Below are 27,946 nucleotides of genomic sequence, written 5' to 3' on the forward strand. Positions count from 1 at the left end.
TCATCGCTCAAGTCTTATCAACCCACTGATATCCAAGGAATCATCAATTGTGATACTTGTTAGGTGAATGTGTAAAACCTACCGTACTTTTGGTTTGTTCAAGTGGCACTGTAGCTACAGTAGCTACAGAGTTTTTTTTTTTTTTTCCCTTCAATCTTCCGTTTGTACTTTTTTTAAAAATATTTATAAAAACCCGCAAATATATTGTTATACTAACACAAAAAATTTCTTATATATAAAAAGCTTCAATGCCTGCTACAGTGCTTTGGTACTGTGCACTCAGTGTGTTTGCACTGTGCAAGCACTGTAGCGGTAACAGTGCTTTGGTGAGGCACTTTTTTTTTTTTTTTTTGCCTTCCATTTGTACTTTTTTTTCCTTATATATATATATATATATATATATTGTTTTACTACACAACAAATTTCACAATATTTTTACAATTATTGAGGTGTCAATTTCTTATAAGTCAAAATAAAATAATAAAATATTAAACTGTAACTAACCACAACTGAAAATAAATGTTTTGTGAAAATATTGTGACAGTTGTTAGGTGAATGTATAAAAATTACCGTATTTTTGGTTTGTTCAAGTGGCACTGTAGCTACAGTAGCTACAGAGTTTTTTTTTTTTTTTTTTTTTTTTTTTCTTCAATCTTTTGTTTGTACTTTTTTTTTTAATATTCATAAAAACCAGCATATATATTGTTATACTGACACAACAAATTTCACAATATTTTCACAATATTTTTACAATTATTAAGGTGTTAATTTCTTATAAGTGAAAATAAAATAATAAAATATGAAACCGTGACTAATTACAACTGAAAATAAATGTTTTGTGAAAATGTTGTGACACTCGTTGAGTGAATACGTAAAAATTACAGTATTTTTGGTTTGTTCAATATGTACTGTTCATCACTTTTTTTATTTTTTATTTTTATTTTTTCCCAATCATCGATTTGTGCTCTTTTTTCTACAGTATTTTTGCACTGTTTATATAGCGTTTTTCGCTATTCATCTACATTTCCATTTCAGTTAGCTACTTTGACTTTTTTTTCTTTTTTTTTTGGGTACTTTTTTCCCCTTTTATATATATCACTGTACATCCAGTGTTTTTGCACTGTGAGCGCACTATAGCTGCAATAGTGCTTTGGTTTCGTGAATCTTTTTCATTTTTTTCTTTTTTTTTATTCAACCCTTTGGTTTATTCAACTGGCACTGTAGCTACAGTGCCTAATTTATTTTTTTTTCTTCAATAATTGGTTTGGGTTTTTTTTTTTTTTTTTAATATTGATGTAAGCTGATATTTATATTGTTATACTAACACAATAAATTTCACTGTATTTTCACAATTATTAACGTGTCAATTTCTTACAAGTCAAAATAAAATAATAAAATATGAGTCTGTATACAATGCTTAAGTAGCCAACCACAACTGAAAATAAATGTTTTATAATAAAAGCGACTGTACCGCTACAATGCTTTAGTATTGTGCATCCAGAGTGTTGGCACCCTGCAGCACTGTACCTGCAACAGTGCTTTGGTTTCGTGAGTCTTTTTTTTTTTTTTTCAACCCTTTTGTTTATTCAACCGGCACTGTAGCTACAGTGCCTAAAGTGTTGTTGTTGTTGTTTTTTTTTTTTTTTTTTTAGTAATCGGTTTGTGTTTTTTTTTTTTCTTTTAAATATTGATATAAGCTAACATTTTTATTGTTATACTGGCATAACAAATTTCACAACATTTTCACAATTATTGATGTGTCAATTTCTTATAAGTCGAAATAAAATAATAAAATATGAGACTGTAGCCAACCACAACTGAAAATAAATGTTTTAAAAAAAATGTTACAATACTTATTATTATCACAATATTTTCACAATTGTTGAAATCTTAGTTTCTTATATATCAAATAAAAAAAATGCTAAATCCACAACATTTTAACATTAATTTCATAACAAATCATAGGTAAGCTATTATTGATGGATAGCACTAAAGTGTTTTTTTTTTTTTTGTGTTTTTTTTTCTTTGAAATATTTATGTAAGTTGGCATATATATTGTTATACTAACACAACAAATTTCACATTATTTTCACAATTATTGACGTGTCAATTTCTTACAAGTCGAAATAAAATAATAAAATATGAGACTGTGACTAACCACAACTGAAAATAAATGTTTTGAGAAATTGTTACAACACTTATTATTATCACAATATTTTCACAATTGTTGAGATCTCAGTTTCTTATAGATCAAATAAAAAAATGCTAAGTCCACAACATTTTAACATTAATTTCTACCATGCCTAAAGTTTTTTTTTTCCCCCCAGTAATCGGTTTGTATTTTTTTTCTTTTCTTTTAAATATTTATGTAAGCTGTCATATATATTATTATACTAACACAACAAATTTCACAATATTTTTATAAATATTGAAGTGTCAAATTCTTACAAGTCAAAATAAAATAATAAAATATGAGACTGTGACCAACCATAACTGAAAATAAATGTTTTGAGAATAATAATAACAATATTATCAGTTTAAAACCAATAATTAATAACTTGTCATTTACAATTTGTTCTAAAAATGTTATGAATGTAGCATTTCTCTCAAATAAAATAAAATAAATATCTATTCGGATCCTAAAAATAAAGATATTGTAAAAATATTGTAATATTTTGTTGTATTCTCAGACTTCTTTTTTAATATAATCAAATTAGGTGAGCCAAAATTCACGATTTCACACACAAAATCTATATTAATTTTCTTACTACTGGAGGCAGCACGTGCCTTGCACGTGCAACCAATGCTAGTCTTAATAAATAGCTGCAAACTTCGACGAACGCAACCCATTAATCCACAGTAATAGTAGGATATGGGTTAATGTTGAATGAGTTTGTGTTATATTTAAATTGACACAATTGACCTGTTAATAAATATGTTGTGTTTGTGTCTAACACATAGAATTTATTTGACTTATTTAATTAATAGTCCGGTTAGGAATAGTTTATGGGAAATGCTAATGAGTGCCCTTAGAGCACTCATTAAGAATCCAGCTAAAGAAAGTTTTTGTGAAAAAAAAAAAAAAAAAAAAAACAATTAATGTTTTGACAACTTTATTTCATTTCCCATAAAAGTTATGTTAAAACTTTCCTAAAATGGATTCTTAACCAATGCCCTAAGGGCACTCGTTAGCATAACCAATAGTTTATTTAGCTGAAATTGAATTTTTTTTATTGAAAGTGTACTAAAGTATGTCAGTACCTTGAAAAAAATTTTAAAATATGAGAAAATGCGAAAATATGGGAGATGAGTTCTAGCAACTTTTTTCACATTTTAAAAAATATTACACACTTTTTCACCCACGCATATATCAAAAACACTCAAACTCCTCTGCCAAACGCCCCCTAAAAAGTTTTTGATGAGCCAAAAAATACTTTTCCTCCCATTAAACTTCTCCGCTCATGATTAAGCTTGTGGAAAATATTGTTTTATTCTACCTAAAAAAGAAGAAACTATTGTTTTATACTTTTATTGCGTAAAATGTTCGTGAAACACAATGGGAAATTAATATTATTTCTATAAAACATTTTTATTTGCACAAAATCATAAATAATAAATAAAAAAGGTGGAGTTGAGAGAAAAATTATAAGTTTTACTGTGGATATGTGATTAATTAGGGACCCCTTCAAAAAAAAAGTGTGAATTTTTTTTCGAGAAAAAAAAAAAAGAAGTGAAAATTAAGTTCCAAGAATGAAGACAAATTCATATATATATATATATATATATATATATTATTACTCATTCAATGCCATGAGGTTAATACCCACAATGAACAAAGACTTACTTTCCCCTAAATTTTTTTTTTGTAGATATGTATTTTTTTTTTTTTTTATAAATAGACATGTAAAAAATTCAGTCCAAGAAAGAGAAACAATTAATTTCGGCCAAGTAACGGAATTATTACTCATTCAAGGTCATGACGTTGATAGCAATAACATAATAAACAATGATAAAGAAAATTTAATTTAGACCAACCAACTATATTATTACTTGTCCAATTGGGTCATGAAGTTAATACCCACAAACAATAAACAAAGACTTAACTCTTATACAACAAAAAGTGGTAAAGTATTTGATGGTTGTATAAAAAATTTAGGGTTCTATCATCGCCTACACCAAAAATTAATTGATGTCTTCATTTAATAATAAAAAGAACTAACTATTAACAATTGCCTTAGAGATTATAACATGTTTAAATAATAAAAAGAAAACTTAGGTGGCTAAAAAACCTAAAGCAGTTAGAAAACCATAGGAAAATTAGTTAAGCGTATCAAATCCTAATTTGATTAAATAACATTAAAACTACTTTTTTTTTCTTTTTTTTTTTTGAGAGTGACATTAAAACAAGAAAATAAATACTCTAAATCTAAAAATAAAAAAATATACATAAAAATACCAAAATCAATAAATTACCATCATTAAATAGTAAACTGTATGATTAAGAAAATTATAGCCTCCTCAATATTTTTGCACAAATTAATAGAAATGCCCAATAATGTTCATGAATATTAATACCGTCCTACCTTATAGCTGGTTGATATGACAGCCCTACCGCCTTGTACCACAAGCATTATCAACTTGAGCTTGATCGTACGTAGAGGAGGTTGCATCAATCCTTCAACACATTAATGCTCAAGTTAATAGAAATGCTCAATAATGTTCTTGAATATTAATATCGTCCTACCTCGTAGCTGTGTTGATATGACAGCCCAACCTTTTTGTACCACAGGCATTATCAATTTGGATTGAAATCAAAGTACAAAACTCTATTTGATACAGTTAATATAGGTGGTTGAGATTTAAAGTTGTAAAAAATAATTTTAAATCTCAATCATTAAATATAAAATATAAATAAAAGTTAAAAAAAAAATAATAATAATCGTGAAGGATTGGGGTGGGTTGCACTTAGCAGTTACACCGGATTCCAATCCTTCAACTCGAGCCTGATTGTACGTAGAGGGGGTTGTATCAATCCTTCAACACATTAATGTTCTTAAATTTTAATATTGTTTTACTTGCCAGCTATGCTGATATGACAGCACAACCTATCTTGAAGTTGCTAGATATTTTTTTTTTAATTTTTCTTCAAAAAAAAAAAAAAAAAAAGGAAGGCTGGCTGGCTGGCATTTGTAATTATTGCTCCACACTTTTGGTACATTACCACTTGAGCTTTTTGATATCATCGAAGTAATGGGTCTCCTTGAGAGCTTCCTATGGCCACATAACTACGGTGGTTGCTAGATTTGAATCACGAGGAAGTGCCCTAGAGAATTAAGCCTCACATTTTATCAATGGTTGGTTTTATATGCTAATGAGACTTCTCTTATATGGATCTAGTTTATAATAAAAGGATCAAATTAATATAAACTCATGAAAAAATGTGTCAACTCGTACTTGGGCCTGTAGAATGATAGGTTGGGTCATGTTTACCCTCTTTTTTTTTTCTTTTCTTTTTTTTGAATATAATTTTTTTGTAAAACAAAAACTCTCTTCATCTTCAATCTGAATTTTAAGGTGAAATTTGATCTATCTATAGAAAAATTATAGTTATAAAATTTAATGTTTAGCCCTTTTGCGTTGTATACTAAATTTTATGACACAATTCTATATTATAAATTAAAAAACTTATGACATTACCCTCTAAGTTGAGGTGAAATTATTAAATATGAAAATATTTTTAACATTGAATCTACTATTATCATTGTGTAGTATTTCTTAGGTTTAGATATTTTCTTTTTACAATTTACTTAAACTTTTTTATTTAACATGTTATATTTTATTTTCAAAACTCTATATATTTAGTTAATTTTAGATTTAACTTAATTTAGTTTCATATTTTACATACAATAAGTGATCTAATAATAGGATATTGGGTCACTTGAAATCTATGTAACAAATCTGCTAAGACCATAATTTTTAAAACAACTTACCTGCATGGCAAACTATGAGTAGTAGAGTAAAAATGGTGGATCCATGTAGATTTACAACTCTACCACTCAAAACTCGTCGTGTAGACTTATTGTGATAAAGGTTTTTTTTTTTTTTTTTTTGATGAGCAAGTTATGGTAAAGTTATGTTAAAAGTTGTAGCATATGATGTTTCTACAACTTTTAGTTAATAGTATCCGAGTGGCATGAAAAGATTAAAATATTTATACTTTTACTCTTTTTAAAATCCAGAATTGAATTTGAAATCACATTAGTTATATAGAATTATGTAGTTTATCAAGTTCTTTAATGAAGGGTAGCCATTTGGCACAAAGACAGTGTGGGTATTTGGTCATGACCATGATTTTTAAGACCAAAATTTTATTATATTGTACATGATTTTTCATTATTCCACCAGCTTCACGGTTGATCTCTCGTGTATTACATTTGTTCTCGGTGTCTGAAATCTGAAGCAGCATCCTATTCCTTTACCTCTTTTTGAGGAAAGATAACCGTGACTTCTATTTTAAGTACAACCGAACAAAACTTCTTATATAAAATGCGGCAATGTCGCTACAGTGATTTAATACTATACATTCAATGTGAAATCACTATTTATTCACTGTTTGCCTACTGTGAAATTTTTCGTGAGGCACTTGTCTTTTCTTTTTTTTTTCAGTCTTTTGTTTTTTTTTTTCCTTTTATATATATTGTTATACTGACACAACAAATTTTAAAAAGCGGCAATGTCGCTACAGTGATTTAATACTGTGCATTCAGTGTTAAATCATTGTTTATTCACTGTTCTCCTACAGTTAAATTTTCATGAGGCACTTGTCTTTTCTTTTTTTTTTCCTTTTTTTTTTCAATCTTCCGTTCTTTTTTTTTTTTTTTTTTCCTTTTATATATACTGTTATATTGACACAACAAATTTTACAATATTTTCACAATTATTGAAATGTCAATTTCTTATAAGTCAAAATAAAATAATAAAATAAGAAATTGTGACCAACCACAACTGAAAATAAATGTTTTGTGAAAAGCCGCAATGCGGCTACAGTATTTTAGCAATGTTCATTCAGTGTTTTTGCATTGTTTATCTACAATGTCATTTTGGTGAGACACAAAAGTGGTTAATATTATACACATTTGCACAAAAAAATGGTAAATATTGTACAAATTTTGTAAATGTGTACAACATTTGCCCATTTTTTTGTGTCTACAATATAAATTTACATTGTAATTAAGTATAATGTATATATAGAGATATTATGAAAATGTTGTGATGCATGTGTCAATTCCTTATGGGTCAAAATAAAATAAAATAAAATAATAAAATATTATACCGAGATCTAGCATAACTAAGAATGTCGTGACATTTTGTTGTTATTACAATATATTCATAACTATTGAGGTGTAAGTTATAGGTCAAAATAAAATAATAAAATATTGGATTGGGATCTGTCACGGTATTATACGATTGAAATTAACTTTTTATAACATAATTATTAATGTGGGGCCAGGGAACTTATGATCCGGTCTACGCTCTATTGGGGCTCGGGGCCCGTGCCGAGGAGGGTATTTGCCGAGGACGAATGGGGAAAGGCCGAAGTGTCGAGGGGAACAGCCGAGGACGACCCTGTCCTCGGCACTCCAAGACTTCAAGGGGAAGAGCAACGTCTCGATGAAGACCGCCCCCAAAAAGCACCCTGAAGGAGATGCGAGTAGAATGGGACCCACATGGGGGTACGGTGCAAAATTGGTTTAGGGTAAATACGTCCCCTCCGCATCAAATGCACCCGCCAGCGTCCTGACCAAGTTAATGAGAAAAGACGCCTGGACAGGGTGACTTCGATCATCGCAACTAACAGAAAGCAAGGAGGGACAGCTGATGAGACGGGTACAGAAGTAGGCACCTGCCTGACCAACAAGTGGAGGGTTAAGATCAACCAAGAAGGGCTATATAATGTGAAGGTTAATGCACCAAAGAGAGAGCTGGGAAAAATGGCCAAAAACCAGAGCCTCCCAGCCCGCATCCAGGAGAAAGACTCCTAGAGCGAACACGAGTTAATTATGTATGAACACCACGAAAAACCACTATCTTGTGACCAAGGCCTAGCCTTTCAAACCCACGCTCTATAAATGATATTGTTTGGGCCTTTTTACGTGCGAACCCAACATTATTATGGGTCGTTACCAATTGTGTCCTTACAATTGGCGCCGTCTGTGGGAAATGCTTGTGTCTTGTCACAGGTAGTGGGTTGAGACAATCCCTCACATCATTTCCAACAGCCGGAGGTAGTATTCTAGCGTAAAGTTCCACTAGGGGCTGCGCTTCGTAGCGTCAGCAGCACAGATAGTTCTAGGGGAATGGCCGAGGAGCCAATCCCCCTAAACCAAGGTCCCACGCCACAGTCGAGGGGTTAATTCCCCCAACTACTTAAATATCAAGTTTTGAACAGAACCAAGGTATTGCATGGTCCTCGGACTCAAACCTATGGGGAAACCAACTACTTAAAAATCAAGTTTTGGACAGAACCAAGGTATTGCATGGTCTTCGAACTCAAACCTATGGGGAAACCAATTACTTAAATATCAAGATTTGGACAGAACCAAGGTATTACATGGTCCTCGGACTCAAACCTATGGGGAAACCAACTACTTATCAAAATCAAGTTTTGGACAGAACCAAGGTATTGCATAGTCCTCAGACTCAAACCTATAGGGAAACCAACTACTTAAAAATCAAGTTTTGGACAAAACCAAGGTATTGCATGGTCCTCGGACTCAAACCTATGAGGAAACCAACTACTTAAATATCAAGTTTTGGACAGAACCAAGGTATTGCATGGTCCTCGGACTCAAACCTATGGGGAAACCAACTACTTATCAAAATCAAGTTTTGGAATGAACCAAGGTATTGCATGGTCCTCGGACTCAAACTTGTGGGGAAACCAACTACTTAAAAATCAAGTTTTAGATAGAACCAGGGTATTGCATGGTCCACCAAGTTGGTCCTAATGGCACATATGACATTTCAGGTGATGCCTATGTACCCGCTGAAAGAGGTCCAGACACGAGTTCAATACCCTGTGGGGGCGGGCGTGCTACTATTCTAAAACAGGGTCATAAACATGTTATATGTGCAACCATGCATACATGTTACGATAATTAGTTAAGAAATCATAAACTGTAGTAAGTATCGACGAGGGCAACTGACAAGTAACCAAAAGGAAAAAGGGAGAAAAGAATTTCATATATATGGTCAACAAGTTCAAATTACCAACAGAATACAAAGTTTTGTCAAAAAAAAAAAAAAAAAAACTAGCTAATCATTAAACTAAAAACAAATATGAAGCCTGGCCGGGGTTTCTACTTCTTTAATTTTGCATCGACCATGTCCTGGGAAGGTGGAACGGGATCAGCTTCGACGCCCTGGAGGACAGTCCCTTCTGGGGAAGACTGAGCAGAATCGATGTTGGTGCTCTTGGGGACCACAGCAAGGGGAATTGCCTGTAGGGGCTGGGCAAGTATGGCTGGCTCTTCGGCATTAGGCATCTGAGTGCCGACCACGGACTCAGTAACCTCTTTGGGTACCTCGGGATCCGTACGCTGAGATGCTTCTATCACATCCTGAAGCTCTCCCTCTTTGAGCGGCTCGCCAGGAGAGGCGCCGACCTGTACGGTTTCCGACTGAGTGACCCCTTCCTCGTGTTAGTCGCTCACAGCCTTGGAGCTGGTGGAGGTGGCCTCACGGATGGCTGTAGGGTAGAATATGTTCTCCACTTTCCATAAATCGGACGAAGCATCCACCCCAGCTCGCTTCAAGGCCTCTTCCCAAACTTGGGAGCAGTAAAGCCTGCATATTCCAGGAATTTGGGCTTTGAGGGAGGCTTGGGTATCAGCTACCCCCGCGTTGTAACCCTCATCCTCGGTCGTTTCCTTGGCAGCCTCAGCCTCGTTTCTGGCAAACTCAGCCTCCTGCTTGGCTCTCATGGTTTCGTCACGGGCATACTCCGCCACACCTTTGTCATTCTCTGCCGTGATCAGTCTTTTATTTAAATCACTGATCAGCTCATTGGCTGTTCGCAATTGATCCTCGGCTTCTAGCAGACGTTTTGTTTGGTCCTCGGCCTGTTTTTAGGCGTTAGCTAAACCCGCCGAGGCGCTATCCCTATCTCGGATAGCCTCTGTTAAGGCAGTCTTGGCCTTGGCGAGGTCATCCTCGGAAGCTTTGAGAGTCCGCGTGGCCTCTAAGCGCTTGGAGCGTTCATTCTCGGCCGCCGTACTCTACTTGTTCACTTCTTCCTCCATCCTATAGGTGGCCTGGAGAGCCTGTCAAGGGAGATAAATACATCGTGAATGACAGACCGGGATAGAGAGTTAATAAAGTTTTAGGTTTCAAGAGCCTTACCATGCCCAAGTACCTCTTCGTACTGAGGAAGGCCTCCTGCATCCTCATTTTCTTCAGCCCATCCACGTCAGTGGGAAGTAGCATGGTTCTCCCTAGTGCGTCTGCCACGTAACCACCCTCGCCATCTCCAAGGTCCCTCATGGACGCAGTTTCCAGCAGTGGCTCCCCGTGAAGCATTGGGGCAGGAAGCCAGGCACTTGGCAAGGATTGGGCCTCGATCCCCTTTCCCTTGCCTTGGGAAGTTTGGGCTTCAATCTCTTTACCCTTGCTTTAGTGCCCAATCTTCAATTGTTTCGCACGCGGGGTATCTTCCTTCTCCTTAGAAGGTTGGGATTTTCCCCCATCCATGGTTTCCTTGCCCTTGGGGCTCCTCTTTCTCTTTGAATCAGTGCTTTCCGGCCGAGGAGGCAGAGCTGGTTGGGAAGGAGCAGGAAGTTTGGGGCGGGGGGATTGTGGCTGTGACTTTGTGGAGGATGACCTAGTCTGGATAGTCTGGGGCTGAGGGGGTGGGGACGGAGCATTGGATTGCGGCGTTCCCTGCGCACTCTTCCCCGGTTGACCCTCGAGGAGTTCGACTAAGCTGGTCTGGGGCTTTCTCTTGAGTCTCATCTCGGCTTGAGAAGATGTGCCTACTGATGACAATTCCGCCTCGGACAAGGCTGTGTCACCTATATCACCAGAAGGATCCTCGGATTGGTCAGCTAGGTCGAATATCCTAAACCCTTCCTCGGGCTGATCTAACTCGCCTTCGTCCTCCACTACTTGATGAGATGAGGAGATGTCCACCAGTGGGATGCTCTCTAGGACAGATGATACTTCGGAGGTTAAAAATCCTGTCTCGACCACGGTAATTTTTGGAAGCCGAGGACGGCTGGCGCTGATCACGTGCCTAGGGTCGGCAAATGACTTCTGAACGGGAGCGTACCCTAATATTTTGTGAGCGGCTCGTACCTGACCATCTTCGTCATTTACGAAAACTGCCGCTTGTAGAACGGTCTCCAAGTCCACCCGGTTAACTAAGTGAAATGCCGTTGATAAGCGTGTGGATCTACAAAAGAAAAACACATATACATGGTTAGTTACTAAACCACATCAGATTAGAATGGCGCAAAGGGTCAGCGCCCTTCCATTCCCTATACCCTACCTGGTTCTCCTTCTACTATGGGGCACGGATTGCCATCATGCCATTCACCGGAGACGATAAGGAAATCCTTGTTTAATCCCTTGTTGGAATCAGGGAGGCATTGAATTAGTCGAACCCTTTCATCTATCGTCTTCATGTAGTAGGATTTCCCCTTCAAATTTTGGAGATTATAGCACCAATTCACATCATGGTGGGTCAGTCTTAGCCCCATCTTTTCGTTTAAAGCATCCACGCAACCCAGAAACCTAAACATGTTGCCGGTGCACTGGGTAGGGGCTAATCGGAAGTGCCTGAGGTAACCCCTCGTTACCGGCCCCATAGGGATTCTCATACCCCCCTCTACAAAGGCGAGGACGAGAATTACTACCTCGCCCGTTTCCCTCTTATAGTGCCACTCCCCCATCTTACAATTCCTCAGACTTACGTTGGGAGGAATCCTATAATCGGCGATGAACTTTTTCATCGCCTTTTCAGTATCGACTAATTTTCTCAGTCTCAATTTAGCCATCTCTTTGATTTACTAAACAAACTCAACCAGCGACGGGAGAAGAAAGGGAACCAGAGAAAAATAAACCCAAAAAAGAAAAAGCACGAGTTAATGGAGGTAGGGAACTTACATAAAAGAGGAAAGACGCTTCGGACAGGCTTTTTGTGCTGGAGATAGACTTGAGTTTGGACGAAAGTTCAGATGAACCCAGGGTATACGCGCTAGAACTCTTAAGTGCAAAACTGAAGAGGCAGATCCATTCCAAAAAATCATTTATACTTCCTAGGGTAACTACACAAATTTTCCCGCCCATAAAGACCAAGGAATCACCACCGTTTGATCTTCATCATGCCGTAGAACGTGGGAAACACAAAGCCGCTCGTATTTAATGAGGCCACGTTTCAACTTCCAAGGGCTCCAGGAACGTGTCTCGGGCAGACGAAAAGTCTCGGGAACCGATAGGTGACGAGGATTGACAGGCATTGACAGATATCTGATGTCATCAAAACCCTCCTATCCGTCCGAGGAGTCGGATAGCAGGATTTTAAGGGACTATTGTGGGGCCAGGGAACTTATGATCCGGTCCACGCTCTATTGGGGCTCGGGGCCCGTGCCGAGGAGGGTATTTGCCGAGGACGAATGGGGAAAGGCCGAAGTGTCGAGGGGAACAGCCGAGGACGACCCTGTCCTCGGCACTCCAAGACTTCAAGGGGAAGAGCAACGTCTCGATGAAGGCCGCCCCCAAAAAGCCCCCTAAAGGAGATGCGAGTAGAATGGGACCCACGTGGGGGTACGGTGCAAAATTGGTTCAGGGTAAATACGTCCCCTCCACATTAAATGCACCCGCTAGCGTCCTGACCATGTTAATGAGAAAATACGCCTGGACAGGGTGACTTCGATCATCGCAACTAACAGAAAGCAAGGAAGGACAGCTGATGGGACGGGTACAGAAGTAGGCACCTGCCTGACCAACAAGTGGAGGGCTAAGATCAATCAAGAAGGGCTATATAATGTGAAGGTTAATGCACCAAAGAGGGGGCTGGGAAAAATGGCCAAAAACCAGAGCCTCCCAGCCCGCATCCAGGAGAAAGACTCCTAGAGCGAACACGAGTTAATTATGTATGAACACCATGGAAAACCACTGTCTTGTGACCAATGCCTAGCCTTTCAAACCCACGCTCTATAAATGATATTGTTTGGGCCTTTTTACGTGAGAACCCAACATTATTATGGGTCGTTACCAATTGTGTCTTTACAATCAAAATTCTTAAAATTAATGTCTCTTTTTATTAATGTAAATCTCTATGTATTTTAAAAATTAAATGATTTTTATTTTTATTTTGTGATACAAATAAAATCTAAAATTGATCTTAATCACTACTTTTTTTTCCTATGTATTTTAAAAATCAAATGATTTTTATTTTTATTTTGTTATACAAATAAAATCTGAAATTGATCTTAATCACTACTTTTTTTTCCATGGCTAGCACGTGCACGTACTGCCTTGACTAGTTATATATAAAAAAGAAGAAAGAGTTTTACTAACTTATGCTCTTAGAACATATGTTAGTAAGTTATTTTTAGAAAATTTTTATCAAGAATTGAAAAAAAATTTGACAACTTTTTTAAATCTCGATAAAAGTTTTCTTAAAATAAATTGTTATTGTTTGTCCTAATAGCATACATTATCCTGATCCAGAAGAAAATCCAGAAAAAGGGATGAGCTCATGAGAGAGTAAGGGGGGACCATTTGGACACGAGGGAATTTTGCAGAAGAGTGGAAAAAAAGAGTTAGAAGTTAGAACAATCAGCCAGACATATAAGATTTTGCTGAAAAGGATTTATGCGGTCGAGATCTTCCTGATCTCGATGGATCGGACCTATTTTGGGAGGAGCAGTCCAGTTTCTCTCTCTCACGTGTTTACTTGACAGACTTCTCTCTCTGTAGAGAGGAAAAAAAAGGTTGAAAAGACTTCTAACTTTCTACACGCCAAACTTCTACACTATGGGTGTGTTTGGATAGAACTTATTTTGCTGAAACTGAAAACACTGTAGCAAAATAATTTTTAAATGTGTGAATAGTGCTGTGGGACCCATTTTTAATGAAAAAATTGATAAAAAATGAAATTTGTGGGTCCGTGAACAGTGCACATATGCACTGTTCACTGCAGAAAGTCAGCTTTTGCGGTTACTGTTCAATGAACAGTAACCGCAATACCCAAAATGCGTGAAAACCAAAAAAAAAAAAAGAACAAAAACGCCGCAAGGAAAAACGTGGACGTGAATAAGTCGAATGCAAACACACACTATGTGTGTGTTTGTATTGAGCTTTTGCGTCTACGTTTTGCGTTTCCTGCGTTTCAGTCTTTTTTTTTTTTTTTAGCCGCACTTGTTGACTTTTTGTCCATGAACAGTGCATTTGTGCACTGTTCATGGACCCACAAATTACACTTTTCAGTAACTTTTTCATTAAAAATGGGTCCCACGATACTATTCACACATTTAAAAATTATTTTGCTACAGTGTTTTCAGTTTTCAGTTTTCAGTTTCAGCAAAATAAGTTCTATCCAAACACACCCTATGTGTGTGTTTGCATTCGACTTATTCACGTCCACGTTTTTCCCTGCTGCGTTTTTGTTCTTTTTTTTTTTTTTTTTTTTTTTGGTTTTCACGCGTTTTGGGTATTGCGGTTACTGTTCATTGAACAGTAACCGCAAAAGCTGACTTTCTGCAGTGAACAGTACATATGTGCACTGTTCATGGACCCACAAATTTCATTTTTTATCAATTTTTTCATTAAAAATGGGTCCCACAGCACTATTCACACATTTAAAAATTATTTTGCTACAGTGTTTTCAGTTTTCAATTTTCAGTTTCAGCAAAATAAGTTCTATCCAAACACACCCTATATCCTTATTGTTTTCGTACTCCTAAAATTAAAAAAATACTGTAAATAATAAAAACTTTCAACTCAACTTTTTCTTGAAAAGTGTGCTCTTTATTATTTTGTTTCTTTTTCCGGTTCCCTGCGAGTTCCATTCTCCTATGTGACCTGTCCACTCACTTTTTCTAGTATATTGCAAAAGAGCTTATGCCAAACTTAATAATAAAAAAAGTGTAACATGCTTTGTCCTTTCTTTAGGAAATGCTGCTGTAAACCATGCCCGTTGGTAGTAGTGGTGTGTGACTGTGGAGTAAAAAATTTATCATATAAGGACTCAAATTAAAATGTGATGGATTAGATACTTTTATTTCTTTTTTTTTTTTTTGATAGGAGATATTTTTATTTCTTTATATATATATATATATAGAGAGAGAGAGAGAGAGAGAGATAGTTCAAGATGAACAAAAAGCGTTTATCAGTCTTAATAAATATGTGCTAAGATGTATCGTTAATCAATTATTATGATGTTACTAAGTAGGTATAAAAGGAAAAAAAAAAAATCCCCCTCAAAAAAAAAAAGGAAATAAAAATTTTAAAAAATTACTAAATTAAATATCTCCAATTAAACTTGTAATTAACACTCTTTTAGAGAATTAAAATAATCAAGTATTAATATATATGTTAAGAGTTTTGTAGCTCAACTGGTACCTTTTGGCGTTTTGAATTGAAATGTCTATAATCCAAGTTTATCTCCACCATTATAACTATTAAATTTATCCAAAAAAAAAAAAAAAAAAAAACAGAGTATCAAATATGTATATAAAGTGTTTAGCAATTTTCTTTTTAATGTAAACAACTAAATTATTTACAATAGAACTTGTCCATGGAGATCCTTAAGATGTTCTTAGAAAAATGTAGTATCATAAAGAGCATCCATAGGTGTTAAGTTTTCTAAATTGTCAACATCATTATTTTAAATAAAGTATTAATAGTTCTTAATTTGCACATGCTTAAATTATAAAATTAAAATTAAAATATGGATAAATAATAGCAAAACATCCAAATTCTTGGTAAAATTAATTGCATTGAATTAATTATCCTTAGTAAAGATAAAAGATAACATTTTTTGTATTTTATTTGTCAATGCGATCATGTGTTTGAATTTAATTAAGGAACTCCATGTACTATGTGTCACGCCCCAAACCCGGTACCCGGATTTGTGACCATGACCGGCATGCTAATATCAAGCCTAAACCTGATATTAACAAGAACCAACTTAACTTTTTCAAAACTTTTACAAAAGCTTTCCTCTTTCTTTAAATCCTGGTTTCTTAACTTAAATTATATAACCTTTCACTTGACATTCAGAGCATCTACACTGTACTCGAAATATAACATAACCCACCAATCATTTAATTTCCACACTTTTACATAATACATCTCTTAATACTTTAAGATACACAACTTTCTTTAGATCCTAAAATACACGATACTACAAAGCTAAACATAAAATTGCTAATCTAGGATCTATACATGTAAAACTACACCAACTCCTTCCAAAACTCGACTAAGGCTCCCTCTGCTCCAAAATAAAACCTGCTAACTGAAAGAGTGGAAGGGGTGAGCTACACAGCTCAGTAAAGGTAAGATATATGAGAATTTAATAAGGATGCATGTAACCAAATCATTTCATTCTATGAATATTCGAACAGAAGAACATCTTTCATGCATAGTATTTTATATTATTCATAATAATAGCTTATACGCTCATCATAGAAAATAATTGTTCTCATTTTTCTTATCGGTTTAATATTACCAAAACCTTTCGGATTAAACTTCTTTCACTTCCTACAAAGTCGCCATACATATATTCTCATTACAAAATACTTATTTTAACTTAAATAAGATAATCGACAACTTTGTATTAAACTAGAAACATCTTGACTAATAAGAAAACTTTTCTTTATAAACTTCTTCTCGTAGAATACTAAAACTTTCATGATCATAAAACTTAACGTTTCATAAAAACAGATATCTGATAACTTTTAAACGTAAACTTGTATTTTCATCAGAAGCTTTATCATTATAGTACAACAGAACTTCAAAAACTTTTATCTTTAATGAACAGCTTTCTTTTCATCAGAAACTTCTTATTTTCATGAGAGCTTTTAACTTTTCATAATACATTTAAACAAAAGAATTCTCTCATGATTTATAACATAACATAGTTGTTCATAACATATTGGTTAGTCCATGTCTGATAAGCTGTACAGAGAAGGCCTCATCACATTTGGGTGCCCCTGTGTGTATGATATTGTCCCCTTTGGGAGGCCTGATGGCACATCCCCTCCAGGTTTTGTTCCTCCCCGCCGTCCGTACACATTGGGGAGAAGGCCTTAATCAGATTAGAGTTACGGACAACCCCATTTCCTCTACTTTAAATGGCCTAGAGTTACGGGCAGCCCCATTTCCTCTACTTTAAATGGCCAAACAGATAACATATTTCCATGGAAAACCAGTAATTAACCCCTACTAGCCGAGTTCAGATTACCAGAGGACATAACCCGAAAACATTTCATACTTTACATCATACTGAAATTTCTTCTTTTGTATAACATTTCATAATCATAGCATTTTCATTCTTTTCATTAAACATCATGTTCGTGGAATCAATAATAGCATTAATATGCTTAAATCATATACATATTTTTTTTCGAAAGCTCACAAACATATCTTTGTCAGAATAATGATTACATGCCATATCTCTAATCAAAAACATTTTAATGCATAATATACTTTAAAATAACCTCATGACTTACCAAATGCCCATATAACTTATCCCTTACCTGAGAGCAGAGGAACCGAGAGCCTAAAGTCGAAGGAGCTTAGACTTGGATACTGGTAACACCTAAACCATAATTCAAAACTTATTACTATCCATAATTCCTTATCATAAACTTCACATTCATCTCAAAGTCTATCTCTTAGAATCAAGGAAGTCCTAATCCCACCTCAAAGAGGTTCCCACAAACACAAAATGCATTCATCAGACCACATGATGTACTAAATCATAGAGAAACCAATTCATAAAATTTATATATGATTCTAACATACCAAAGGATGAGCATATAAAATTATAGCTCAAAACATTCATCTTAACTTTAGGATTAAATCCTCAAAGTTAGGCATGTCCCTTACTGTTCACTGTGCTATCCCAGCAGCATATGCCCCATTTGTAAAATACAAACGGGCTGTCCAAACACATCCAATTGTCATGAAATTTTACATAATTACTCCTCTGTATGTCCAGTATAAACCATAAAAATTTCGGAGTCAAAGCATATACCCATGATTTACTAAAAATCACACAAGGCGGCATACTCAAATCTGTCCTGACAGAATTTCATGCAACTTATAAATTAAACCATTATTTTTATATTAATCCAAATGCTGTGAGACCAATTCAATAACAACCACAAGTGTCTTAGGTTTCATAGGAATCATCCCTAGCATCCAAATTCACTATATAAAATTTAATACATAATTTATCATGCATGAACACAGAATCTGTCACAGTGACAGCTTTGCAACGTTTTATCGTAAATTCACAAACAATTATCAAACGATGATATTCTCATATGGGGATTTTTTATACACTCATAAGACATGTTATAAAACACTTAAACACAGTCATTTAACCATTTAGAGCAAAATAAGCACAACCAAAAAATCCCAGCAGCAGCATCAACAATACTCATCCTAACTTTGTCTTACTTCCTTAATCATACAAAATCATTAATTAATAAAAACCCTAATCTACCTTCAACAAATCATCAACACAACTTCAAAGCTTCTTAAAACAGCATATATATATATATATATATATATATATAGACTTACAAGCTTTCCTGTAAGGTTGAATTTATTCAACCATCTAATTGGTTTTATTCCGTGCCAAATTTGCTTGTAATTCAGCATTTAGTAACCTTGTATTTAGGTGGGTTTGTTGTAAGGGTAGTGAGTGAGATAGAGTGAAGTTTGCTCAAGAGTGTGCAAGAAAACAGAGACTCGCGGGTGGACTCGCGGCTGCAAGCCGCCAGAAGCAGCACATGTGTCAAGCATGCTGGAAGATGAACAGTCATGCTAGCTGGAGCACTACAGGACAAAACAGGACAACTGGCCATACGGTTAACTCAAGACTGGATCTCGCGACTTGGTCAAGCCGCGAGGTCAAGCCGCGAGCCACCCCTGTTTTGTAAAACCTGACGTTTCACATTCCTCTCCCACTCCAGTATAAATACCCCTTTTACCCACGATTGAAAGAGAGCTTCCAGAGAGAATTTTGAGAGAGAAACCCTAAAGAAAAACAAGATTGTTTCACCCACAATCTCTACCTTAGAGTCTCTTCAAATTCCCCTACTCTCTTCCTCTCCATTGACAAATCCTTGGGAGACATTATACCAAACCTAGTTCTCACCATCATCATCACTGTGAGACAGTTGTTTGGATTTCTGGGAAGCAGTTAGGAAGGAGCCAATCTTCATTGGTTGATGCTACGGTCTAGTAGCGGAATCCGGGAAGCTAGAAAAGAAAAAGGTTCGGCGCAACCTCGTTGGAGCAAGAAGCTTAAAGGGCTTAGGTGCACTGGCTAGATTAGGCTTGAAGGGTCTATTGCTGTCCTTGTATCCCAACTGTATTTTCTAGTGGATTGATTACCGCTTGGAGGGCGGCGGAGAGGTTTTTCGCCGAGGACTTCGGTTTCCTCTTCGATAACATATCGCGTGTTGTCTTTGTGTTTGCATCTTCCTTCCTCTCTATCTTTGCCTTTACATTATCTACTGTGGTTTTATTTTGTTATGGCTTAGATAGTTTATAACCAATTCCATATTATAGCATGTGTTAAGTTTCCGCACACTAGTTGTTTGACATATTGCTTGAATTGGTTAAGTTGTTTTCTGGGGGTCTAAATGTTCAAAGGTGTTTTGTACACGTTTTTTGAACTATCAATTGGTATCAGAGCAGGTACACTGCTGTTGGTTTCATTACCATTGTGTGATCCTTGACTCCCTTTTGAGATGGATAGGTCTCAATCCCTAAATGCACCTCCATATTTTGATGGTAGTAATTATGCTTTTTGGAAGGTTCGTATGAGAGCTTTTCTGTGTTCTATTGATGAATCCGTTTGGGATGCTGTTGAGATTGGTTGGACCAAACTTGAGGCAGCCAAATCCACATGGGATAAGGCAGCACTTGCTGCATCTAATGCTAACAGTAAAGCACTCAATGCTATTTTCTGTGGTGTGTCTCCAGATGAATTTCACAGGATTTCTCACATTACCATTGCCAAAGAAGCATGGGAGATTCTGGAAACCACTTATGAAGGCACGAAGAAAGTGAAAGACACCAAGTTACAAATGCTGACCACTCGGTTTGAGGAGCTCAAAATGAGTGAGGATGAGTCTTTTGACTCTTTCTATGGAAAACTAAATGAGGTGGTTGTCAGTAAGTTCAACTTGGGGGAGAAAACGGAGGACTCAAAGATTGTAAGGAAGATCCTTCGATCATTGCCAGAAAGTTTTCGTGCTAAAGTGACAGCAATTGAAGAGAGCAAGGATCTTGATGACATCAAAGTACAGGAGCTAGTTGGGTCTCTACAGACCTATGAGATGTCGCTGCCCAATCAACGGAAGAGTAAATCCTTTGCTCTAAAGACCATTAATGAGAAGGTGGAAGATCAAGACTCATCGGGAGAAGATGTGGTTGACAAAGATGTAGCCTACCTTGTCAAAAATTTCATAAAGTTTTTGAAATTCAAAAATAATGGCAAATTTGATGATAAAAGAAAATTCCAAAGTTCTGGAAGGGAGAAGAGGGATTTCAAAAAGAAAGATGGAAAAGAATCCCAACCCACACAAGGTGTCACTTGTTTTGAATGTAACGGGCATGGACACTTTAAGAAGAAATGTCCGAATTATTTGAAATCGAAAGGCAAGGTGTATGCTACGACCTTGAGTGACTCAGATTCGTCTGACTCAGAATCTGAAGAGAGCTGTGATGGAGAAGGGAACTATTCAGCTTTTATGACTATTGCTCATGTTGAGTCTTCGGATGAGTTGAATCTGCTTGTACGAGACCTTGGAGAACATAGTGATGATGAATCACTAGGAATTGTTGAAGAATCAGAAGCTGAAGAAGAAGAAAGTACAGCAAATCTTCAAGAGAATTATAACTCACTCTTGGAGAAATCGGGTGAGTACACAAGGGTGGCCAAGGCTGCTGTGAGAAAAATGAAGAAGGCTGAGGAGGACTACAAAAGTCTCCTAATTCGATATAGGGAGGCCAAATGTGAGATAGAAACACTGAATGGTGAGTTGTCCGAAGCTTACACAAAAGTGAGATTTCTTGAGAATGAGGTTGTGCAAGCGAATGCTAAAATAGAGAGGGTCACCACCAAGAAGCTAGATGATGTTATATCATCTCAAAAGAGTTTTTCAGACAAATCCGGACTGGGATATATCGGAGGAAGTAGTTCATCTGGAAATGTCACTCAAGAAGTGAAGTTTGTAAAGGCCAAAGATCCAGTTGTAGCTGACCTTACTGGTGAGAAACTCGAGGTGGAGGAGAAGAAGAATGTGGTGAACCAACGGATGCTGAATTCCCGTAATCAGTCTGTGGGCAGGTCTGAATCTCGTGCCAAGTCACGTCCACGACCACAAAGAGGTCCTAGAGGAACTTATGTGTGCCATTATTGCGGACTTCAAGGGCATACTCGACCAAATTGCCAAAAGCTGAGAGCAAAGAACAGTGCAACTCCTCAAAGGTCAGGAGGACCTAGAAATGATAGGAGAATTTGGGCAGGTGATCAATCTAGAGATCAAAATGGAGATCCAGGAATGATGAACGTGATGAAGATGATTGGTGCATTCACCAACTGCTTGGAAAGCTTCTCTCGAAGGTTTGAAAGCCCTAACTCCCGTACCCAATCCCATAAGGAAATCACCCCAAACGCAAGTGACGTGTGGGTGAAAAAGGGTACTCATGCATAAGCATTACAACATGTCCATGCATTAATACTTCCTATGCTTTGTGACAATGCTTGTTTGGTTTGCTTGTTGTTTTTGATGTTGGTTGTTTGCTTGTCTTCTTGTGAATATTTTTTAATTTTGTTTTATCAATCTTTTTGTTTCTTGTGTCAAAAATCCAAAAATCACATAAAAATTAGAAAATCAAAAAGCTTGATTGACTTTGTTGAGTTTTGTCTCAAAACTTGTTTTGCCTTGTACCTTTGTGCTAATGGCTTTGTGCATTTTCGAGCATTGCTTGTTTACATGCACTCATATCACTGTGGGAAAAATTTTGAAATCTATGTGATTGTTGTAAATAGATCTTCAAACTTGTCATGAATGATTAGTGAATGGTTATGTTGATCTTGAGACATGTATAGACTTGTGTCTATATATCTTCCCACTTTTTATTTTTGTTTTGCTAAAAAGAGCTCACCAAATGTAAATCTCCAAATGAAAAGAGATATTGAGCTGCAAAAGCCTGTCGCACATTCTAGTATTTGACTAGGAAAAAGGGTAAGCGACCTTATATTAAAGTGAATGTTTATTCAAAAAGCCAAAGGCTTGTTCATTAAGGTGAAATGTCAAATATCATTCTCACAATGAGAGGTGATTGCCTCAAAAAGATCAAAAAGATCAAATGTTATGATTGAAAGTGGAGTCAAATGAAAAGCTCCAAGTTATGTTATCAAGTTGTGTGGGAGGTCATATATACATATTTCTATAATTGAGATAGGTCACATGATCTAGTCCTAATTGTGTATGCCTTGGTTGAATTGATCATTGAAGCTTCACATTAGACAAAGGACTATCTCATTGTTGATATCCACACACAACACACAAGTTTATGTTCAATAAATGCCATATTCATTTGTGTGATTGTACTTGATGAAATGTGTTTTCACATGCTCAATCCTTGTTAATTCAAGTACAAAAAGATTTTTGAGTGTTTTAGGTGTTTTTGGAAAGTATTTTATTTGAAAAAAAAATCTGAAGATTTCAAAAATCCAGCTTTGCCCTGTTTTGGCGGATCAGTCGCGGGTAAGTCAAGTCGCGAGCCTCAGTCGCATCTTTGCTGGTCATTTTTGGCGACTTCTTCGCGAGTGGAAGGTCCAGTCGCGAGGTTCACTCAGAGATTTTCGCGGCTCAGCTCGCGACTCACTCGCGGGTAGATCTTCCAGTCGCGAAAAACACTTAGAAAAATTTTTCAAAATTTTGTTCTTGAGTGCTTTGGCGGCTTGAGCTGGCGACTGTGTGGCGACTTAATCAAGTCGCGAAAAACCCGTGTTTTGCAGAAACAGGAGCAGTTTTTAAACCTCTTTTCAGTTTTCCCTCGAACTTTAGTAACTGTTCATCTTCTCTCTAAATTATCCTCTTTCAAAATACTGCGTGAATCCATTTTCAAACCTCATTGGTGCTTCATTTCTTATCCAAATCATCAAGAAAAGGTATGGGTTTTGCTTTCTCAATCTCATTTTCTTTTCCTGTATATTTTTGTTACTGTTTGGACTGTTAGTATGTTCGAAATACTTCTCTCTTTGTGTAATGGGTATGGAGTGTCTTGTTTGATATTGTTCTCTCCTGTTTTCATGCTGAGCGGTCACAATGTGCTTTTCATTGTTCTGATTTTTGCCTATTATTGAGTCTGAAAATCTTTTCTTAAATGGGTTTGGTGTCTATTTGACTTACTCATTTCACTTGCTTAAGTATTGATGTTGGTGTTTGGTTTTGGTTACTGAGTTTTTATGATAACATAATGTATGTCTCTGAACCTTGTGCTCTAGTGTGGTTGATTGGTTTCTTCATGTTGAAAAAATTTTCCCTTGTTCATATCTCTGTTGGAGTGATTTATGTTATCTGCTTTAATTGTTCGAATGATGTATCTGTTTGCATATCATGGTCATGATAACCTGTCTCATTGACAGTTTTGTCAGTTGTGTTGACTATCTATGTCTTGGTGCACTATCATCATTTTGCTGCACCTGTTATTTTGTGCTTCTTTGTATTGTTGGAAGTTTGGTTGGGTCTGCACTATCCTCAGTTTATGTTTATATATTGAAATTTTGTTTACACTGAATCTTGTTGACAATTATCTTGTGTGGTATTGTTGTTTGGTTCTTTGCTGTGGGCCTGTTCTCTTGTAGATTTCTCGTCGATCTTCCAGGGGTAAAGACATTGTTGCTGATGAACCAGCAACACCAATTGCTAAAAGGACTCGTCTATCATCTCAGGCATCTCAAGATCCCAATGAGGATAGGTTCAGACTTCCGCTTAACTCACACGCCTACTCAAATGTGTTTGACAAGTCAACCACTATAGTGGAACGGGTGGTAGAGTTCAACACTTTAGGGACCACTTTCATCCCTCGAATCTTTGAGAAACGAGATTGGGCAAACTTGTTCGGGAACTTTGATGATCCAATGGATGAGCTGGTCAAAGAATGCTTCTCCAATGCAACTGATCTTGGACCTCAACTCATTTTCTGGGTCAGAGGAACAGAGTTTAGTGTTACCCCAGACTCCATCGCAGATCTTCTCAGCATCACCAGACCTCAGAATGTGAATTTAACTCCTTATGATGAACGAAATCCAGAAGTTGGAGAAATTTTACAAATCCTAGGACACGATCATGAAGTATCCAGTGCAGGAACATCCATCAGCACCGCAAAGTTTGCACTTGAGCTGACCACACTGAAGTTGATCATGTTCACCAATCTCTACCCACTGTCCAACACTACTTTCATCAATCTTGGGAGAGCTCTATTTCTTTGTGACCTTATTACAGGAGCCCCCATTGATATATGTGCTCACATCTACTACACCTTGAGGAAGACCGCGTGTCGATCTGCAGCTCGAGGAATTATTCCATTTTGTAGTCTCATCATGAAGCTCATTCTTCGTGCAGGCATTGTTCCTCCTGCAGATGGAAAAATGTTGACTCGTCAACGTCCCATTTCCTTGTTCACTCTTCAAGCTAGCAGAAGTCACTCCTCTAAATCACCAAGAAGTGCTCACATCTCTCCGGTTACTCCATCTGCCCCTGACTCAGAGACACCTGCACATACCACATCTACATCACGTGCTGTTCCTGAAGCTTCACCGGCTGGTATTCCGCAAGCACAGACTGCTCCTCATACTGACAGAGTCGGCAGTGTACTTGAGCATATTCAGAAACGCGTTGATGAGCTTGTGGCACTTCTCTACTCCACAAACAACCATGTCCAAATGCGCCTCGAGACTATGGAGAATCAGCTAGATGAGATTCAACGAAAGTTGGACGAAAGTCTTTAGCTATTCGTGACAAAAAGGGGGAGAGCATTCAGTAAGGGGGAGAAAAGTTCAAAGGGAAGTGTGCATAGTGATAGGGGGAGTACACACATACTTTTGTCATACTTTTGTTTTTAGTCTTATTCTCTAAACTTATGGTTTTAGGTTTATGTTTGTTGGGTACTTTTAGTGTTTTTATGGTTTTGATACACTGTGTTTTGGTGTATAGTTGTTCCTAACTCATAACTTATACTCTTGGTTTAAACTTTAATATATTTTGATGATGTTATTCAGGATGTTTTTGTGTTTGTACCCATGTGCTTTTGTAAGTTTTTAGGGTTATTGTTTTATGCATAGTTTGTAGGCTTTATGGTATGTACCTTGCTTAATACAACCTTTATGCTATGTTGAAATCAGTACTTTAATCTAAATGTTCTGCATTTTGGTTTATGTACTGTCACTCTTGTGCCCTTGTAGGATTGTTCCTAGATGCATATGCCTTGTGTGCTATGCATTGGTTGAGTGTTGAGCATACAAATGTCTTGCCTTGTGCTTGTTAACTTGTATGTCCTTGTGTTCATTTCAAGTGTGAATGAGCACGGTGATCACTACCTTGTGGTGTTCACTTGGTTGATCAAGCCATGGTTTGTTTATTAACTCCATCTTTGCTTGATCACATATTGCCTGTTTCATATGCATTTATAATTTTCTGCTTACAATGATCATGGTGTATTGTTGTGTTTCAGGAGTATTATGTTCATATGATTCAAGTGCTTCACAGCTTCTAGAGTTAGGTGTGAGTGAGTTTTGTTCAACTGTTCCCAACTCACATGTTAAGTCTAGAGTCTGTTTTAGGGTTTTGTCACGGAATAGCCAAAGGGGGAGATTGTAAGGTTGAATTTATTCAACCATCTAATTGGCTTTATTCCGTGCCAAATTTGCTTGTAATTCAGCATTTAGTAACCCTGTATTTAGGTGGGTTTGTTGTAAGGGTAGTGAGTGAGATAGAGTGAAGTTTGCTCAAGAGTGTGCAAGAAAACAGAGACTCGCGGCTGGGACTCGCGGGTGGACTCGCGGCTGCAAGCCGCCAGAAGCAGCACACGTGCCAAGCATGCTGGAAGATGAACAGTCATGCTAGCTGGAGCACTACAGGACAAAACAGGACAACTGGCCATACGGTTAACTCACGACTGGATCTCGCGACTTGGTCAAGCCGCGAGGTCAAGCCGCGAGCCACCCCTGTTTTGTAAAACCTGACGTTTCACATTCCTCTCCCACTCCAGTATAAATATCCCTTTTACCCACGATTGAAAGAGAGCTTCCAGAGAGAATTTTGAGAGAGAAACCCTAAAGAAAAACAAGATTGTTTCACCCACAATCTCTACCTTAGAGTCTCTTCAAATTCCCCTACTCTCTTCCTCTCCATTGACAAATCCTTGAGAGGCATTATACCAAACCTGGTTCTCACCATCATCATCATTGTGAGACAGTTGTTTGGATTTCTGGGAAGCAGTTAGGAAGGAGTCAATCTTCATTGGTTGATGCTACGGTCTAGTAGCGGAATCCGGGAAGCTAGAAAAGAAAAAGGTTCGGCGCAACCTCGTTGGAGCAAGAAGCTTGGAGGGCTTAGGTGCACTGGGTAGATTAGGCTTGGAGGGTCTATTGCTGTCCTTGTATCCCAACTGTATTTTCTAGTGGATTGATTACCGCTTGGAGGGTAGCAGAGAGGTTTTTCGCCGAGAACTTCGGTTTTCTCTTCGATAACACATCGCGTGTTGTCTTTGTGTTTGCATCTTCCTTCCTCTCTATCTTTGCCTTTACATTATCTGCTGTGGTTTTATTTTGTTATGGCTTAGATAGTTTATAACCAATTCCATATTATAGCATGTGTTAAGTTTCCGCACACTAGTTGTTTGACATATTGCTTGAATTGGTTAAGTTGTTTTCTGGGGGTCTAAACGTTCAAAGGTGTTTTGTACACGTTTTTTGAACTATCATTTCCAATTTTACAAACCACAAAACCAACTTCTTAAGATTCCATGAAGAATTTATGGATTCTAAGGTGAGAGTAGCTAGACCCTTACCAAATTTCTGATTCCAAGGAGAAATAGAATCACTCTTGCATGGAAGAATTTCCCCATTTCCTAGTGGCTGGACCCAAAATTATGAGAGGTGGAGAGCTTGAGAGAATTTTCTTTCTTTTGGTTTAGGACCTGTGGGAATGAAAGGGAGAGAAGAGTTGAGAGAATTTTCTTTCTTTTGGTGTGTGAACCCTTGGACTCAAGAGAAAGACTCAAGGGAGCTTCCTAGCACTTTCCTTGAGACAAAAGAGAGAAAAGTGAGGTGCAAATTTCTGATTTGCATTGATCCGTGGGAAATGGGAGCAAAAGAGTTTCTTGAGTCTTCTTTCTTTGAGAAAGTCAAAGAAGAGATAAAGGTACAACCAATAAGAACAAAGAAGGAATAAAACAAAGAAGTAAAGCAAGAATGACCAAGGGAAATTTCTGGTGCAGCCAAGAAGTCCAACAAAATATCTTGGGTGATTCACGTGTATTGCTAGGAAAGAAAGGATAGCTTACCTTTTCAACTTTTAGTATTTATACATTTCACCCTCCCATAGTTCTACATTCTGGAAATGCCCAAATAACAAAATAACTTAGCATATAAACCCTTACATTTATACACTTAATTAAACACCAA

At 36.8% G+C, this 27,946-nt stretch overlaps 1 long non-coding RNA gene across 2 annotated transcripts; it reads right to left on the bottom strand.

The window, feature by feature from the left end:
* Nucleotides 1-16,308: 16,308 nt before the first annotated feature.
* Nucleotides 16,309-27,679, bottom strand: LOC126693309 (uncharacterized). 2 transcript variants are annotated; one of them, XR_007645300.1, is made up of 3 exons: nucleotides 27,331-27,679; nucleotides 17,763-17,824; nucleotides 16,309-16,519 (listed from the first exon to the last, which is right to left on the bottom strand). It is a non-coding gene; the product is annotated as an uncharacterized LOC126693309 (long non-coding RNA). The 2 variants fall into 2 exon arrangements; XR_007645299.1 differs by having other exon boundaries at nucleotides 16,309-17,824.
* Nucleotides 27,680-27,946: the final 267 nt, after the last annotated feature.

The sequence above is a fragment of the Quercus robur genome, chromosome 7, assembly GCF_932294415.1.
Source record: "Quercus robur chromosome 7, dhQueRobu3.1, whole genome shotgun sequence".
Lineage (NCBI taxonomy): Eukaryota > Viridiplantae > Streptophyta > Magnoliopsida > Fagales > Fagaceae > Quercus > Quercus robur.